Raw genomic sequence first — 13,049 nt, 5'->3', positions numbered from 1 at the left:
TATATATATTTGGTATCTGTGGCAGGCACTGACTTTTTGTGCTAGAGGTTGACAAAACTAAAGTTCCGGCTGGGGTTTCAGGGAAGGCCTCTAGGAAGGACAAAGAGAAAAAAAAGACTGAAAGGAGAAACAGCTAAGCAAGGCCCGGGGAGGGACAGGGACGTGGCCCTTCTGCTTGGTTGAGCAGCAGCAGCCTGAAGCAGTGACTCAGGATGACAGGGGCAAGCAGTGGGCACACAGGAAGCTGGGCAGAGTGTGTTCCTTCCACTGGCGCTCTGTGACTTTGCCATGCCAACCACCTAGGAGGGGGATGACAAGTATCGCTCAATTGTCAGTGCAAGAAGTCAAGGCTTCATTAAGGGAAACACGACAGAGTTAGAGAAAATTGAGACTGCAGCCTCAAGGTAGGCTTGTTAGCTTCCCACTGATATCTGCCTTCCCCAACCCCTACCCCAGGTGGCCTTGGCTCAGGATGGTGTCCTGACTACAGCAGGGTGTTTCTCCTCCCTCCTGTCTCTGACCAGAGCTCTACTGCTCCCCAGAGTCCCAGTGCAAAAGCAATTGGATGTACCTGTCAGGTCTGCGTTCTGTCCTCTACTACTTCCACCACCCCCAGTCTGCTGGCTGCTGGAGAAGATGAATGGGTCTAGTTTGTCAGGGTAGACACTGTCTTTAGTCGGCATACCCCCCCCATGAGTCAGCTTCTTAGGCCCTAGTCAGACAAAGCTGGAGGAAAGGCCAGATCAACAGGACTCTAAGTACCCAGTACTGGCAAGTGAAATCACAGAAGGGTCCTCATTGGCTCTCAGGCTCTTTCAGTCCTTGTGGAGGGGTGGCCAGTACTTGCCTCAGGCGAGGGCTCAGTACTGTATTCACTCACCCCATGCTTGAAGCCTCAGGGCTCCAGCTGAGAACCTGCAAGTCCCCAGCTGAGTTGCCTAAGGACTCCACAGGGACTCTTTGGGAAAGGGAAGCCAGATGAAAGATTTTACTCTTTGAAAGTCCATTAATCTTTTCAGCCATTTTGCCCACCTGGAAATAAGGGTGCTCTTAGGCCTGGGGTGTGAAGTGAACGCTGAGATGTCTGCATGCTCTTCAGAGCATGTATCTGTAGGTCACAACTACAGTCGCCCAGATCTAGGAGTCCTGGAGGAGACCAGGGCTCCCCTAATGTAACTGAGGCATTTTTGCCACACCCTCCTCCCTGTCCCTGACCTGCAGCGTAGAACTACTCCTGATTTTGGAATTCTGTCATCCCTGAAGATGGCTGGACCTTTGGTGTCTCATAGTAAGGGTCCTGGGTAGAGAGGTCACCTCCCTGTAGCCAGAGGGACTTCTGGAGCTCATGGTACCCCTGCTCCTGTGTGACTGTCCTGGGGTCAAGTTGCCCTTACCACCTCAGTATCCCCCAACACTGATGGAGGAAGGTCATTGGTTAAAAAAATAAAGAAACTGCTTGGCTGGCCCTCATAGGTTAAAACATAGGTGGGAGGAGTAAACAGAACAGAATGCTAGGAGGAAGAGGAAGTGAGCTCAGAGATGCCATGCTCCCCTCTCCCGGGCAGACGCGATAGCTCTGCTCTCTGAGGCAGACGCATGCCATGAAGCAAGCAAGCCGCCAGGTCAGACATGCTGAATCTTTCCCAGTAAGACTGGTGCTACGCAGTTTATTAGAGATGGGTTGATTGGGATATCAGAATTAGCCAATAAGGGCTAAAGCTAATGGGCCAGGCAGTGTTTAAAAGAATACAGTTTGTGTGTTGTTATTTCGGGGCATAAGCTAGCCAGGCGGCCGGGGTGCCGGGGATGCAGCCCCGCCACTCCTATTACAACACAACACCTTGACTGCCAGTTGTGTCTAGCTCCTGTCCCCCCCATCTCCCACTAAGCAACCCTGACACCCTGCCTGCCAGCAGAGGGATCTCCCTATAGGCTAGCAACTAGTGGCCATGTTGCCCTAAAATCCCCTTTGCCTGGCTTGGGCACCGCCACTCTAGGAAACTCTTCCTGTAGTCCATGACCAGTTCTGCCACACATTTTCATTCTCCAGCCCCAATCAAGAAGACCAAATTCCCCAAAGCACCTTCCGGCTCTTCCTCTGCCTTTGGCGTGTTCCCCATGCCCCACACCAACCTACACTGGCCATCACTCCTCTACCAGAGACCATCTCTGAGCTTCAACAACACGTCCTTTTCTCTCATCACCAACTGCTGACATCCAATGGCTTCCTTTAGTTACAGTTACTGTGGAACGTTCTCTAGAATGTATCTACCAGTTAGTTTTCCAGTCATAAGTAATTGCTGCTGAGCCCAAGATCCCATTTCCAGGGCTGGGCACAGCCGTAAACAGAATTGCCTTTACCTGCATCCTTAATTCTTTGAGACACAATTTGACCAGGGAGTTGCCAAAGTGCACAGAGTGGTCTATCCCAGATGACGATGGGGTTGGAGGAATTAGTAAGTGGGAGCCTGGTCCACAGAGAAGGAGCTTGAAGCTCTGGAAAGTGGCAGCATGAAGCCAATAGGAGTGGGCACTCAAATTTTCCTCATCTTCATTCACTCAACAGGCCACAGTTCAGATGGAAGGTACCAGTTAAGGGGAGGCCTCCTGTGGGTGACTCTTGACTGCTGCAGAGAGCAGAAGCCATATGTTCTCTTCATCCCTGGCTTGTCTGTAAACATGGACGATGGTCTCTTCCAGTTTTAATAAGGACAGCAACCATCACTGAAATGACCAAGAACAGAAATGACCGGGCCTATCAGTTCTGTAGGCCTGACAGAATTTCCGGCCTGGGCTGGCTGCCGAGAGTGGCCTGTAGGCATCAAAAGGGCAGGGAATGTACCATTTCTGTGCTCTTTCATCTTTCTGACCTTAATTGGCTTAATTGAATTGAGAACCTCCTCAGAGGGGCCCTTGAACCTTCTGGCATTTGCTCCATCCTGGCAGAAATTGGCCAACATCATAGGGTAGAGAGAGCAGAAACCTGCATTGGGTTCCCTGGTTTAGCTCACCTTCACTGTATGACCATCACACAGATTCCTTCTGGTCTCTTCCCTCTAGCACCTACTCTTCTAGTGACTCAAATCTGCTTGACCAGAATATCAAGGCTCTTCCTTTCTGGCTCTTCTCTTCTCTTCTCTTCTCTTCTCTTCTCTTCTCTTCTCTTCTCTTCTCTTCTCTTCTCTTCTCTTCTCTTCTCTTCTCTTCTCTTCTCTTCTCTTCTCTCTCTCTCTCTCTCTCTCTCTCTCTCTCTCTCTCTCCTCTTTCTCTCCCTTCCTTCCTCTCTCCTCTCTCTCTCACCACCTTGAATGGATTCTCTGCCAGCTCCTTCAATTTAATATATGTGTGCTTCCTGTGACCCTAGACAGCCCTTGCCCTTCAGGAAGCGGTGCAAGTCCAGAGGGAAGGACCCTCTGCTTCTAGGCTTCCTCTAGTGACACCACTCTTAGCATTGACCTTTGAGTTGCCAATGTCCATGCAGTAACAGTACCTACAATATCCACCAAGGCTTGCTGCAAACCACTGTGCACAATACCTGTTTAACACAGGGGGAATTAGGGCTCAGGTGGAATCAGAGACCTCAAGTATCAAACGCTTGCTTGATGGTCGGAGGTGAGTCTCAGCTGCCTACGTTAGGACACCTTGTTACTGCCCTGAGCAGCTTCCCTAGCAGGCTCAGAGGGACCCCTTTGGGTTGACTTGTTCTGTGGAGCTGCTTTGCCTCATGTTCAGAAGGTCTAGGAAAAGATAGCAAAGCCCACTACCATTTCCCGTGTCAGAACTAAAAAAAAAAAAAAAAAAAAAGCATCAAAATCCATTACACTGTCAAGTTAGAAACAGTCAAAGGCTGCCCTCACTCAGCACCAGCCAAGTCTGTGGGGTCACAGGACCCATACTAGTGGTGGGCTATCTGGCCACCAAGTGCTGCCATTGTTCCTGAGGTAGATGCAGCTGGATACCAGCACTAGTTTTATGCCAAAAAGTCCCAGTTCCAAGTTGTTTCCTACTTTCTGGGCCCTGAGAGATAAGAACAGTCCCCTTGCACAAATCCAAGTGTATGGCTCCTGGACTTGCCAATGTCCTGGTGCTAGAGCCAGGTCCAGGACCTAAGGCAACAGTCCATCCTGGACGGGCAGCAGGCAGAAGCCTGGGCTGATGTGGCATGTGCTTCTACCTTGGGCCCCCTCACCACCCACTAGTATCTCCCTATGGACTCACCAGGTTAGGACTCAGCAGTGTGACTCACTCGGGCTTCCTTGAAATAATAGGCCCTGGTCTGTCTCTATCTCCAGGTACCTGGAAGACACCAGCCTGCCCACGTGGTGGAGAGAACAGATCCAGAAGCAGGAACAGAGGCCTAACCCCTGCCTTTTGTCAGACATCCCAGCCACACTTGCACACTGGGTGGGGCCTGGGGCCCAGCTAGGGAGCAGGTGGGGAGAAGGTCCGGGAGGAGAGAATCTTGCAGGGCAGCTGGCTGTCCACTCTAACATGATGGGGCAGATATAGGCTTGGCTTGGGGCCCTGGGGTGGTGCTTTAACCCTTGATTTTCCACAACTTCCCTCTCAGCACAGGGCTCTTGTCTTCTTGGCCACTTCTGCTCCGCCCCTCTGCTTGATGCACCTTGGTGACCACCCAAGGACAAGGCATACATACACCAGAGAGGGGGAGGGAAGAAGCCAGGCAGAACAACCTCATTAATATTTCAGAGACACTGTCACTGCAGCTTCTGAGTCCTCACAGTCCCACCACTTTTGCTTGTAGAGAGAGGAGGATGGGAAAAGAGAAGGAAATAAAACTGAGAAAAGATTTAAAGGGACAGCCACACCCCTACTCCATTTTTCCTCCCCCTATTCCTGGTACAATCTGTACATATACTCTGTTATTGCTGCCACTGCTGCAGAATAGCTCTAAGCCCAGAACAGCTTTGGGCAAAAACAATAATAACAGAAGAGGGTCAACTGTCACTATGGTACTCCCTCCCTGCTCACTCATCCACCTGCCTCAAGTCCTGCCTTTGCAGGCGAGTCTTTCAAGGCCACCTGGAGGACGACTGGTGACTGTCAGCATAGTCATAGAGATCCTGCCCATTCTGCAGAAAGACCAATGTACACAGGAAAAGTGTGTACATACACGGTGTATGGATCCCAGAAAAGCCCACATTCAGAATCATGGGGTTGGTAGGATCCAGACATTGCTTAATTTTACCCTTGCTTGTGGGTAGGTCAGTATCAAACTGATGGTCAGTCACTTTAGTCTCACTAAGGGCAGCCCAAGCAAGCAGTGAATGGACCTCCCTACCTGGAGAACTGCTTACTCCATTCAAAAGGGGGATTTGGGACCTCCACCCAATCTAACACCCCTCAAGAGCATCCCATGACCAGCCAAGTTTGTGACTACATATTTGTTTGCTTTCAGAGATTCTGGGAGGGCCCCAAGCTCTCCAGTGAAAAGAGGCCTCGGGACAGAATGATAGATATGACAACCACAATGCAATACGCCATGGCAGTTTCTGAAAAAAATCACCATCATATTACAGCAGCTTATCTCTTAACAGTAGAAAGCAGGGACTCATGGAGACTTGTATAGCCATGTTTGCAAAAACATTACTCATTATAGCCAAAAGGTGGAAGCAGCCCAATGTCCATAGATGGAGGACTGAACAGACTGTGTGTCCCTCCATTTGCATATAATGGAACATCAGTCAACCTTTAAAAGGCAGGGAATTCCCACGCATGCCATGCTAATGTGGTTGACGTAAAAGGACAGAGACTGTCTGGCTTCATTTCTGGGAGGTCCTGAGAGTCACTAGCCTTACAGAGACAGGCAGTAGTCAATAGGATGATGGGTGCTGAGGACTGGGGAGGAGGATGAGGAGCTGGTGTTTAGTGGGGCTGAGCTGAAGCTCAAGATAATGGGCAAGATCTGGAGATTGATGGTACTGATGGTAGTCCAGCAGTGAGGATGTGGGGCATATTTCAAGTCTTTTGGCTCTAATGGTGATGTCCTGTTTCATGGTGTGTGTGTGTGTGTGTGTGTGTGTGTGTGTGTGTGTGTGTGTTCCATAATGCCAAAAGGAAATAAGTCCAACCAATCACATTTCTCATTTGTGTCCAAGGTGGCCTGACCAGTTTCCTGTGGTATCCTAAGTCATACTGTCTCACCTCCTAGGCAGGTCAAATCAGTGGTCCATTCTACTCACGTGGAAATGAGCTTGTATGGAGACTCCTCTCAGGAAAATGTCAACCTAAGGAACCCCTTCCTCATGTGCCCTGCTCATATCTTATAGCTTCTATGTCCTCATGCCTTTGCTGCCTGCCACTACCATTATTGCCCACCTACTTGGCCCACTTTTGTTTCTGTCTTGTGGTGCTAGGGGCAGACCCCCTGGTCCAAGCATTCTAAACAAGTGGTCTTTCACTGTCATGTTGCAAATTTCTCTCCTGCTTGGAAACAGTTGGAGCAGGCATGTAGTCCCATTCTTGGAGCTACTGGCAGAGCTGCCTTGAGAGCATCAAGCCCAGTCCATCCTCAGAAGGGACGGTCTAATCACTTGGGGGAAAAAATCTGGCCTCAAGATGGGTGAATTCTTTATAGAAAATAGGACTTTGGAAGCAGATCCTGTTGGTCAAGGCCTGTAATTCCAGGTACTTAGTGGACTGAAATGGGAGGACTGAAAGTTCAAGGTCTGACTGGGCTTTAGAATAAATTCAAGGTCAGTCTGGGTAACTTAATGGGACTTTGTCTCAAAACAAAAATAAAAGAAGGGCTGGTGTGGTGGTTTGAAAATGGCTTCCAAAGGGAGTGGCACTATTAGGAGGTGTGGTGTTGTTGGAGTAGGTGTGGCCTTTTGGGGGAAGTATGTCACTGTACAGATGGGCTTTGAGGTCTCATATATGCTCAACCCACGCCCAGTGTCTCAGTTCACTTCATGTTGCCTTTGTCTCAAGAGTAGAACTCTGAGCTCCTTCTCCAGCACCACATCAGCCTGTACACTGCCATGCTCCCACCATGATGATAATGGACTAAATATCTGATACTGTAAGCCACCCCAATTAAATGTTTTCTTTTCTAAGAGTTTCTGTGGTCATGGTGTCTCTTCACAGCAACAGAAACCCTAACTAAGACATCTAGGGACACAGCTCCATAGTAGAGCTCTTACTTAGCCACCATGAGCCCTGACTTCAACTCCTCATGCCAAAACAGCTTTGGGAAGTGCTAACGAACCCCCAGAATGTTCTGAAAGAGATTGTATAATATTTTGCTAGCTATATGTCTTGATGTCCAATTCAGTGGCTGTATTTTTGACTCCCTTTCAGCTACATATGACCATGTAACTACACTTTGGCTAATTGGATGTAAACAGAAGTGACAGGGACAACTTCAAAGTTCAAGTTGAGGTGTAAAAGAGAAAGGACATACTCTCCCCTGCTCCTCTTCTGCCTGTTAGCTAAAATGCTGGTGTGAGGATCAGACGGAAACATTTATCTTGTGTCATCTTGCACATGGATCTATATGTATCATATAGGAGCCCACATCCTTATAGACTAAGAAGCCATCACAGCGGACACAAGTGTGCAGTCAGGAATGGACTTCTTTGCTCACACAGCTGCTATTATTCCTGATCTTCACTAAAGAGGGTAATCCCATAACCTGAAGATATTGGAAATGCAGAGGGAAGAACTAGAGCCCCCACCTTCACTATGTGCCCAATTCAGGCCTAGATGTGGGGAATTAGGAGCCTTTCCAAGCTTTCCACTTTCATGGGATCCCTGTGTAGCACGTGAGCATCTGTAGTCTGACTCCCTCTTACCTGTGTTATTTGACACTGTCCTAGATGTTCTAGTCAAAGCAGAGAGACAAAAGGTCAGTCCTGTTACATGCAAGCTAAGACATTGTGGAAATGATTATGATTGCCCTGCACAATGAGGCTCTATGTTAAGAGATGGGGATGCCTATTGTGGAGTACAGGCATCTAAGGAATAGAGATTGAGGTGCTTACTTGGGGTCATATTGCCAACGAGGAGTGGAGGCTGATGTAAACTTGAGTAATTTGTCTTCAGAGGATTCTGTATCGCTCTTCTGCTGAGTGACTGCTCAGAACATCCAAGAAAGCAATGGACACCTGATTAGAACCAATTCAAAGAGTTAATAAAGTGGCTGGATAGGCAGTGTCCTTGTGAAGCTCAAGCACTGGCTGCAGTCACAGCCTAGTTGAAAATAGACTTCATTTTTCCTTGCTGAGTTTGGTATGCCCCCAGTGCACACCCTTCAGGGGGCTTGATCCATTGCTCTGGAGGCTTCCTCCTGACCATTAGCCCAAGGAAAATAAAGCAAGGCAAAGCTCTTTGTTCAGTCTGTTAGTTTTTCTTCACATATATTTCCCAAACCTTCCATCTCTGCCTATCCCGAAGCTGACATCAGCCAGATCCCACAGTTCAAAGGTCAGGACCAGGCTCCACTGCTGAAGCCAGAGGCCATCCCTAGGTCTGCTTGGATCCTGCATTGCTCTGGGGTCCCTAGAATATTTTTTGTGGGATGAGTCAACATGCTCACACAAGTGGTTCTTACAGTGCTGCATGGCCCTGAGTACAAAGCAAAGTTAGAAACTCCCTTCTGGCTGGGGCCATGCAGTATAGTTACTGGGGTCATGACTCTACATGGAGAAAGGGGACAGTCATTTGTTTTCTGCCAGAGAAGGCAGAAGCTGAAAAAGGAGAGAGAGAGAGAGCAGGAGCTAGAGAAGCCTATGGGCAGGAAGCATAATGACACTAATTATCCAATTACAGCGAGCTGTGCGGGCAGAGAGCTGCATTGCAGCAGGAGCCAAGCCAGGCCCGCGCCCCGCCCCCGCACGCGTCTGCCACACGCAGGCCCCCACTTTCCTCCTGCCCTGAAGCACAGACAGCTGGGCAAGCCTGTGCTCTTTAGAGGGGCAAGGAGACCCGAAGTCACCATGGCTTAGCCTCTGTGAAAGACTCCTGCCGAGGAGGCAGCAGGTTCTAATCCTCCAGCCCATCATATCCAGAAAACCCCCAGCTCTGCTGGCTACTGTGGTTCCAGTCCAGTCCCAGAGTCAGCCTAACAACCGGAAATAACCAAGGCCTAAACAGGTAATTAAGGAAATTATAGACAGCTGGAAGCCATTGGGGCTACAGGCCAGGACAAGCAGGGACTAGATAAGAAGACTCCCAGGACATGCATGCGCCCTCTTGGGGACACAAGCCTCATGTGTGTGTCAGGAGGGTTGTTTCTGGAAGCAGGTTAAATTCCTTGGGCCAACAGGCAGAGGCAAGGGTAGGAGGAATTCACTGGGGTCAAGGTCAGGAGCTGGAGGTTAGGGGTCCCAAATGCTCATAAAGTAGTCTCTTTGGGACCCTTTTGTTACTTAGATTACTCAGCCAGAGGACCAAGCCCATGTGGAAAAGGAGTTGTAAAGAAATGGGCTTGTCACTGCGTGGAATTCTGAGGCCACAGGGGTCTCCAAACTACCTTTCTTTCTTTTGAAACATCTGTGACCATGCTATTCTTAAAGAGAAGAGGTCAAGGATACTGGGGATAGAAAACACTAGAGATGGGAAGCAACAGTCGCTGCCACCTCTCTGACTCAGCCTCAGCTGAGTTGTCCCAACTGCTGCCTATTGGCAAATACAGTAACAAAGGAAGAAAAGGCCAGTGACCCATTGTGGTCCTGAGAAAGTATACCTCAGAAACTGCAGCTGGGGGAGGGTCACCTAAAAGGCTGCTAGGCACATCTCCAACATCCTTAACAATCCCAACTGGCTGTGACAGCAGGACCTGAAGGTCACCCACGGCCTGGCTGCCACCAGGATCACATACACTGAGGTTTGCACGGCCAAAGTCATGCAGTGTCTGTGGGGTGGCCTGGGAGGGAATAGGTCCTGAAGAGGTTCCTTTACATTAGGGCACATGAGCGCTCAGTCAGGAATCCCAGTGCACTCCTCAGCAGGCCACGGAGGCCATCAGGGGCCTAAGCCAGGCCCTCCTCTAAGTTTCCCTGTAGATGCTCATGGGTAGATGCTCTATGACGCTGAGAGCTTGAAGCAGTGATAGGTAGTGAGGCTGCAAAAGGCTTCTTCTCTCTGGGAGGTAGACACAGAGTTTCTTCCACTTGTCCCCTAAGGTGACTACAATGATGCTATGGTTCTGCTTCCTCTTTGGAAGGGTAGCAGGAAACACAGGGGCCCAAGAGTTCTGACCATGCCTGGACTCACATGTCCAGACATCCCAATAGACCTCCCCAGGGACCATCAGTCCAAGGATCCTAACTAAGCAGCCACCCCAGGCGAGCCCTCTCTCCTCCCTAGACCAAAGACTAGAATGTGATGGCTATTCTTGCTCTGCCGACCCCCCCCCCCCCAGGATAGGTAGGGCCTTTTCCAAACTCATGTCCAGCCAGTATTCATTGAGCTGGAGGCCAATGAGTCATGGGCCACAAGGGAGACTAGATGGTGTGGGAGAAGTGCTGAGGACAGACCTGTTCTGTCTGTGTGCCCCTTTCCTTGTTTTCTGCACTAGGCTACCATTCCTAGCCTACATCCCTCCTGGAAGTCCCCAGGAATTGAGGACCCTGGACCAGCTATTCCTGGGCCGCAGTCATCCCTTGGCTCCAAACCAAGATGTAGTGTGTCTGATCCCACATTCTTCTGAGAGAAATGCAGCTGAAGTCCATAGACATAGGCAATCAGTTTGAGGCCTGAGATATGACACAGAACCCTTACTCTGCCATGGAAACAGAACTGTGCTCTGGAAACACCAAATGGTTTCAGCAGGGCTGGCCTATTTTGGAGCAACAGACACTTCCTTTCTCTGTTATGTCCCATGCCACCACCATCATGGCCCTGGCCATCCATCCATGCAAACTTTGGTTCAGTAGTATCGAACTAAACTCAACATATAACCTAGGTCTGGTTTATGTCAAAATAATAGCAGAGCACAAGTAATTTTGAGTTCTGGGATAGTTCGGGGACTAACAAATTTCCAAAGTGAGTTCAAAAAGGAAAAAATGGGATGGCTCACTCTCAAATACTCTTTATTCAGGGAAACCAAGAGGCCAGTGGGAATTCAATGGGAATGGAATGGCCCCAGAGCCTTCTCCATCTCTCCTTTTCCTGGATTCCCTCCTTGCTCCCTGTTTAGTCAGGAAGCTCTGCTTGTGATTTTGCAGTTCAGGAACTCCACTGACACCAGCAGGCATGTCAATGGGGGGAGGGATTTTGAGAGGAAGATGAAAGATCCCATATAAATTTTCCAGGGAACAAGTGCCTTGATAAAGAAAATGGGGACCTGTGGCTAGCAGCCTGACTGAGGAGACACATTGCTTTCTTACTTCATAGTCCTGAAAAGGAATCTCTTTTGGATTAAACGAGGTTCAGTAACTACAGCTCAAGGACCAAATCCAGCAAAATTGTGCTTGTGAATAAAGTTTTATTAGCACATTGTCATATCCATTCATTTTTATATGGTCTGTGTCTATGTTTGTGCTTTCATAAAGAGCATGGTAGCTGGGATAGAGACCATGTATTCTGGAAAGTGGAAAATATTTACCAAAGAAGATACTGACCCCTGGATTAGAGACTTAAATATTTTACCAGCTGTGGGATCACATATAAGTATGTACTTATATGTGATCCCATACTTATAATTCCAGCTATTGGAAAGGCTGAGGCCAAAAGGACTGGAACTTCAAAGCCAGTCTGGGTAATAAATTAAAACTCTAAATTTAAAAAGTATTAAGGAAGAATGTGGGTGCAGCTCAGTGGGATCATGCCCAAGGCCCTGGCATCAATCCCCAGTATAGAAAGAAAGGAAAAAATTAAACATCTTAAGAAGCATAACTACAAAAGAGGAGGGAGAGAACAAACCCAGAATTGATAGTTCTTAGAATTTTGTAGAGATCATGTAATGGCGTTGGAGAGGTGGCTTAGTGATTAAAAGTCCTGGCTGCTCTTTGCTGCACTTACAGAGGGCTTGAGTTCGGTTCCCAGCACTCACTTAGAGGCTCGCAGCCATCTGGGACTCCAGTTCTAGGAGATTTGACACCATCTCTGGCTTCCTTTGGCATAAGCACAGAAACATATGTAAACAAAACACATACACATAAAATAAAAAGATGTTAATTAAAAAGAAGAGATTCTGTAAGCCTAGAATCCAAGTAAGATATCACAAAAGTGTTTATCTTATGGGTTGAAAACAAAATCAAAAAGGTAAAGAATCAAGAGGTTAAAATGTTTTGCAGCAAATATTTCATACCTTTATTTCCCTTGTATAAATTAATTTCCTTGATTCAAACACACAGGAAAAACATTGAAAAACTCAGTAAATAAAGTTAAGACCAGGTATTTTACTAAAGAAAATAGTTTAGAAACATGTAGAAATGTTCTCCCTAAATGGTAATTAACTGAAGATAAAGCAAAGAAGATGTTTTCTGACCTAGATACCTACGGCAGCTTGTTTGACTGGAATACCTAAAGCTGGCAAGGCCGCAGTGAGTGAGCCCTTCTGGCACATTCAGAAGCCCTTCTGGAGAGCCACTTGGCAGGCTATACTGTTGTCTGGGTCCTCTCCTCAGGACAGCATGAGTGTTCTCTCCCAAGATGCTCAGAGAGCCTCATGCAAAAGAGTGAGACAAATCTGGCTGCCTAGATTTCCAAAAATAGCCAAATAATTAAGAGAACTACAATGTCTTGAGAGAATACTATTTTGCCATTAAAAATTGTAATTACTGAGGACTGCCCTGATACATCAGTGTGCCTGATAATAACTGTCAGATGAGCGAATGATCATTTGCAGTGTTTATGTCACAGTTCAAGTTGACTTTTTTGTGGTGAGTACTTTAACAAAGTAAACTATGTCCATTTTGAAAAAAAAGCTCATTTGGGGGGATTATATTAATAAAGAAAATGCTTATTAAAGTAAAAAATAGATCACACAATTGAGCTCATGGTTTAACTACAGTAATGTGAAAATACATAGTTCATGCAAAGAAAAGAGAGCAGAAGTAAGTCCAATAGAATGGAAAACTAGC

At 47.8% G+C, this 13,049-nt stretch overlaps 1 protein-coding gene across 6 annotated transcripts in view; it reads right to left on the bottom strand.

Annotated features, from left to right (window-relative positions):
• Positions 1 to 13,049, bottom strand: part of Atp2b3 (ATPase plasma membrane Ca2+ transporting 3) — a 71,220-nt gene that overhangs the window by 52,526 nt on the left and 5,645 nt on the right. For all 6 annotated transcript variants that reach the window (XM_050125047.1, XM_050125042.1, XM_050125045.1 and 3 more), the window contains exon 2: positions 8,004 to 8,126. The gene's annotated coding sequence lies outside the window, so the exon portion shown is untranslated. The remainder of the gene's footprint in view (positions 1 to 8,003; positions 8,127 to 13,049) is intronic.

This window comes from Alexandromys fortis, unplaced genomic scaffold, assembly GCF_014885135.2.
Source record: "Alexandromys fortis isolate MF-2015 unplaced genomic scaffold, M_Fortis_MF-2015_v1.1 scaffold_225, whole genome shotgun sequence".
NCBI classification, from domain to species: Eukaryota; Metazoa; Chordata; class Mammalia; order Rodentia; family Cricetidae; genus Alexandromys; species Alexandromys fortis.
The sequence above is the reverse complement of the archived record's forward strand: the minus strand, read 5'-3'. Positions and strand labels throughout refer to the sequence as shown.